The sequence below is a fragment of the Olea europaea genome, chromosome 3, assembly GCF_002742605.1.
Source record: "Olea europaea var. sylvestris chromosome 3, O_europaea_v1, whole genome shotgun sequence".
Taxonomy (NCBI): Eukaryota; Viridiplantae; Streptophyta; class Magnoliopsida; order Lamiales; family Oleaceae; genus Olea; species Olea europaea.
The window spans coordinates 8593703-8598868 of record NC_036239.1 but is presented as its reverse complement, the minus strand read 5'-3'; the positions used below and the strand labels follow the sequence as shown (position 1 = coordinate 8598868).

The 5166-nt window shown below is 31.7% G+C and overlaps 1 non-coding gene across 1 annotated transcript; it reads left to right on the top strand.

The window, feature by feature from the left end:
• Positions 1–2693: 2693 nt before the first annotated feature.
• On the top strand, positions 2694–2775 carry TRNAS-GCU. The gene has a single exon. It is a non-coding gene; the product is annotated as a tRNA-Ser (tRNA).
• The last annotated feature ends 2391 nt before the right edge of the window (positions 2776–5166 follow it).

Sequence of the window (5166 nt, the reverse complement as noted above, 5' to 3'; positions counted from 1 at the left end):
ATATCTTTCATTCCACTATTAAGTCAATATAAATCGAAAACTCCTTTTCGACTTATGAGTACACCTTGGCCAAGGATTTCATCATCGACTTAATTGAATGAAACGCAGATCATCTCCTACTATCTAAGAGTGACGAATCCTTTATTGATCAATCACAACCTTCATACGATTCTTGACGTACCCGAACGATGTCGTATTAGCGGCCCCTTTCAGAACAACATCCAACACCGTCAAAGTATGACTGTCCTCATATAGGGTACTATGACGACCTCAAGTCAAAGGATCAATTTCACTACCGAACGTTAGAGATTAGCCACTGACACTCAGATATTTATCCATGTAGAATCTCTTAGCGGGTCTCCAATGTTTTGTTCTACAACAAAACATCCACATGTTCATTTAAGTGTCACCACACTTTAGCTCGTGAGATCAGCTACTTACTTCATAAGTAAGAAATGCCACACATGATGGTCTAACTGTATTAACGATATCCGTATCTCGTTATTACTTACGACCATGATTTATTCAAGATCCAATTATATGTAATTTGTATCTCACAATCACAACTCCTTGTGATTAACAGATTACCTAAAAATTGGGTCTTCGGATTCTATTATTTAATATTATTTATTACAAAATTAATTTAAATAAATAATAGATCTCGCCAAAATCAAATGCATTAAATATATTAAAAGCGTTTACAACCTAAATCGATTGGATCTAGGGCATAACACTTACAACATGCACGCACTAAGCTCTAATTTGGAATGTTCCTCTACTAGTACATAATCGTGACAATAAATTTCCTGCTATGGACATGTTGAAACGAAATGTAATTTTTTCTTTGAACTTGTTGGCAATTGGATCTAAGTACCACAAAATCTCGACCCTTCTCAAGTGATAATCTATGCGTCCCCATTCCTCAAATCTAAAGGATCACGTGTTGTATCAAGACCTAACTCTTCCATTGCATCAAGAGACAGTGCACCTTTCGAGAGCTAATCATGGATAATTCCTACTATTGCGTTTGAATTATTACGTCTAAGCCATCATTCAATTGCAACTTGAGATTATATGGGTCTACACTATCATTCGATTGCAACTTGATAAATTCATTTTGCGCGTTTATATGGTTGAGTTTGAAATCTAAATCTGATACCACTTGAAGTGCCATCTGAAAAGATTTATCTACTTTTCTATTAGGAATGGTACACTATTTTTTATTTTCGGAAAAATCCAACCTATATGTAAATTTTATTCGCACCACTCAACTCAATTAATGATTGAAAACATAGTTTTCAAGTACGTCTAATCTTCTTAACATTATTAAGAGCCTAATGGTAGATCAACTCCTTTGAAAGGTGGCCTTGCTCGACTTGGTTCTTGAGATTCACCTTTGGGAGCCTTTTCAACCTGACCGATACTTACAATGAGGGATCCACTTTTTTGAGACTTTTTGATTCACAGGAAGTCCACGCGTATGTGAGAGGATGTCAATCAAGGTGTCAATTTTTTTTTTGACAAATCAGCTTAATTCTTGAGAATATCAAGTATAAACAAAAAGAAGTTCGAAAAAGTTGGTGGGACTAATACCCTACTTAGGGTGGCACGGCCCACAAACGGTAGAGCTTTCCTTGATCTGTTTTTAAGCTTTACGGAAACTTTTAAACTTACACAAACATGCTTTACAAACAGTATGGTCCGACTCACTCCCCCAAAAAAAAAAAAAAAAAAAAAAAAAAAAACCCTGTACAAACAATCATATCATTTTGGCCCAGTTTCGACCCTGTTGTCACTTTCATAGGAAGGGAAAAATAATTCTCACGGTGATAACTCATAAGTGGGTATTATGGATTCCAAATATTAAGAAGCTTGTGAAAAAATTGTTAGTGATTTTCTTTTAATATCTCACTAATGATAGGTCAATAGATAAGGAAAATTAATAGAGCTAAACTCACTCTCTATAATTTAATGTATTCAAAGTATTTTAATTTTTGATGATTAAAAATAATATAATAATTTGTAGGGAAGTTAGTGAAATAAAAGATATGAAAAATAATATATATTTTTTTGGACTAGTAAAATTAAGCCCTTGTTTAAGCGAAATAGTGATTTTTTAGAAAATGTGTGGTTGAAAAATGAGAAAAAAATTTCTACTCACGTGTAAAATTATTTTACTGAAAAATGTGTGGTTGAAAATGAGTTTTGCATTTTTATTTTTATTTATTATATTTTAAATGGAGCTCAAACAAGTGCAATTTTAAAGATGAAAAGCCTATTAAAGTACTTAAATTTTTACCCTCTAAATTACAAAATATGTTCTTTAAAAGTAAAATCTCTTTGGAATGCTCTTTCTCTAAAGTTTAAATAGTTCAATTTCGATCTAGTTAGACTGTACATATGCTTCATCAAGCATGGAGTTTCTGAATATTGTTACAAAACACCTACATTTGACACGTGAAAATTTTAGTCAATGAAAATTTACATTTACCGATAAAAAAAAAAGATTGAGCCTCCTATGATTACAAATAACACAAATAGTTTTGGAATTATATGTAACCACACATATTTTTTTGACAAACTCACTGCTTGTTGGTAAAACGTTTGTTTGTTAAAAAGTTGATCCAACGTAACTTTCAACTGTGAGTAAAATTATACTACTTATATAATATTTAAAATATCCTGAGCAACTCGTCGCTTTGGCCGAGTGGTTAAGGCGTGTGCCTGCTAAGTACATGGGGTTTCCCCGCGAGAGTTCGAATCTCTCAGGCGACGATTATTGTTTTGTTATCCTTTCTTAATTCAGTTACCATTTACCAATGTTTTGTGCTAAAAAAGGTTATCGCTCAAGGAGAAATTGCAGTAATATTCCCCAACTTATATTGTCAACCATTTAATCAGTAGACAGAAATAGTACTCATTGTCGTACTTTACAACTTTTATTTATTGCATTCTCATCATCTACATTTCATTAATTAGCACCAAAATTCTTAATAGTAGTTTCTATTCAAAAATCCGTTATGTACGAGGGTGTAAAGGGCTTAGTTTACTCTTATATGTTTAAGTAAAAAAAAAAAACGACAAACACAATAGTAAGAATGAATATTCGTCCTCATTCCACTACTTTGGTAGAAAAAATGTGAGAACATAAGTGCGATAAATAAATATTGAGAACATTAATACAATTAACAAATGATTAAATTCTACTTGATAGGCTTCACAAAAAATTTTCCGCAACCTTTTTGATTTCCAAATTTCTGTATTTGACGACATCTCATTCACAATAGAATTTACACTTGTAATATATTGTGATTTTTTTTTTTTTTTAGCATTTTCTTTAATCTCCAACTTCTCAATCTTTGCTACGAAAGATTCCAAACAAACCTTCTTTACTTGATCTTGGCCTGAGTAAGTTGTATTGATAGTTCTCCATGCCTCTTGTGAATTATTTCCTTGGATATCTTTTCATTGACTGTAATTGCTTGATAATTTTGAATAGCATCCAACTTTTTGTTTCCTTTTCTTTTAGAAATTTCTTTGTACTTGAGATGATTGGTTTTCATTTTTTGGTTCAAGATACAAGTTCAGTTTAATATTAAAAAATTTCTCGATTAATAATGAGGCACGAAAAAAACAGGACTCTTGTCAGACATTGTTTATTTTTTCTTGGCTCTGATGCTACCTACAAGGCAAGTAAAAAGCAGTACATATAGACTAAAAAATATTTCTTTTCCTAAAATTGGGAGCTATTGGTCAGTTCCTATAATTATATTATCTATTACCTGATCAGCATCGAGTAAGTTCAGTTGAAACATGAATAGCTTTTGTTTCTCATTTAATGTTGTAGGAATTTGTTCAAATAATTAATCAAAAATTGAAAAATAAAAATGTGCGTAAAAGTGAAAAATAAAAAGGTGTATAAAAGTGAAAAATAAAAAGGTGTGACTATGTGTCAACTTCGACCAAATATTTGGACTTAATCCGATGGTCAAATTATAAAAGTAAATAGACCAACTTATTCTACTCGTCGAGTAGATCGTCATAGTATATTTAGAATCTCGAAACCAATTCCGGATGAATGAAAAATTGCGGATCAAAATTGAAAGAAATGAAGTGTTGCAACTCTTCGAAATGATGCATGTTTTGACCCACACTACTTCATTTGTACCCTTTATACATCTATAAATAGAACCCTATGGACATGATTTTGGGTACACCAATTGTATTGAGCATTCATTCCCCTCTTGCAATTCTCTAATTTCTAATTCTTTAGCATTTTTATGCATTTCCTTGATAGAGAGGGAATTCTGTTCGAGTTTGCTGGTCGAAGTCATTTGGAGTGCTCCTATGGCTTGACGTGATTGTTGTATCTTGGGAGATGATTGTCTAAAAACCGTTAGCACTGATGCAGGGCAAATTCATCTTAAGGACCAAGTGTCAAACACTTGCCTCGACCAAAAATTCATCCCTTGCATCTTTCTTCCTACAGTTTTCTGATTTCTTTTGATTTCGAGAAATGATTAACATTGTTTACATGTTTATGTTACAAGGTTCGATCAAAAGAATAATTTGCTTTCGTTCAAGAATCGAAAGGGATGAATCCATAACCATGCATTCATATTCGGTAACTTTTATGTTTTGCTTCTCAAATCCTATTTCGGTAAGTCGAAATTACGTTTCGATTTCACGCAAATAATCGGTATGCTTTTGTGAATATAATATGCACGTAATCGGTGTGAATTTCCCCAACAATCTTAAGATGAATTTTCTTATGCATATTATATTTTATTTGCAATCGAAATCAAGATACTGCATGAATGAAATCATAAGACAGAATTTTGACGTGTCATGATTCTGGTAAATATGTTCTATTACAGCATTTTAATTAGAAAAATTCATGTGTAATGATTATGTATATTATAACAGAATCGATAGTAATTCTATTACTTGAAATAATTCATTTATATGTTGAATTCATTACAATATATTTCGAATTGATTTGTGGACAAATAATCTGATATTATTCAATCTTGCATCATATAATATAGATTTCGGTTTTGACTCATTAGAAAAAAATTCTAATATTCAAATGTTAGAGTGAAAAATCTCAAATTGGTGCACCAGATTATATGATAATTAGTTGTGAAATTCATAATACATATGATA